Source organism: Balaenoptera physalus, assembly GCF_965194825.1.
Source record: "Balaenoptera physalus genome assembly, chromosome: 21".
NCBI lineage: Eukaryota > Metazoa > Chordata > Mammalia > Artiodactyla > Balaenopteridae > Balaenoptera > Balaenoptera physalus.
The window spans coordinates 39740191-39740822 of record NC_138902.1 but is presented as its reverse complement, the minus strand read 5'-3'; positions in this window follow the sequence as shown (position 1 = coordinate 39740822).

Here is a 632-nt window from a genome sequence, read left to right as displayed (position 1 = left end):
CCTACAAGACTTAACAAAGTGAAGAGGTATTTGTTATAGATTAGTATAAAGGAAAAGTACTCTGCAGAATTTTACATTGCAAAGAACCATATCAGTAGAAAAGGTAAGAGCTGTTTGTTGTAAGCTATTATTTTTGGTTTGTTTTATTTTAAATATGGAGGAGGAGGGAAAGTGGGAGGAGAGTGAGAGACAGTAATTCAGGATGGAAAAATCAGTGATTTATCTTATTGAGCTCCGAGTTCTCATTTGATGAGTGAAGGACCTTAATCAGGTCATGATTTACTGCTTCACTACTGTTATTTTATTCTGTAGCTAAGATCTTATGGAAAAGCCCTCGCGAACTTTTTGGCCAACCCAATATATATGAATTCTTAATCTGTTAGCAATATAGTATAGGTTTCACTACCTGGTAAGTAATTTGACCTATATGGAGAATTATTTACCTAGGATAATGTTACAATGATTAATAAAATACTTAGAAGTATTTTTTCCAAGCTTGTTAAATAATCTTTACTGTGAAATAGATACCCTCATCACTAAATGCCTTCCCCAGGTTAGTTCCATTATTCCTTTATTTTTAAAGTAAAAATATAAATATCTGTCAGCAAGTACGAAAAGCAGCAAATCAATCA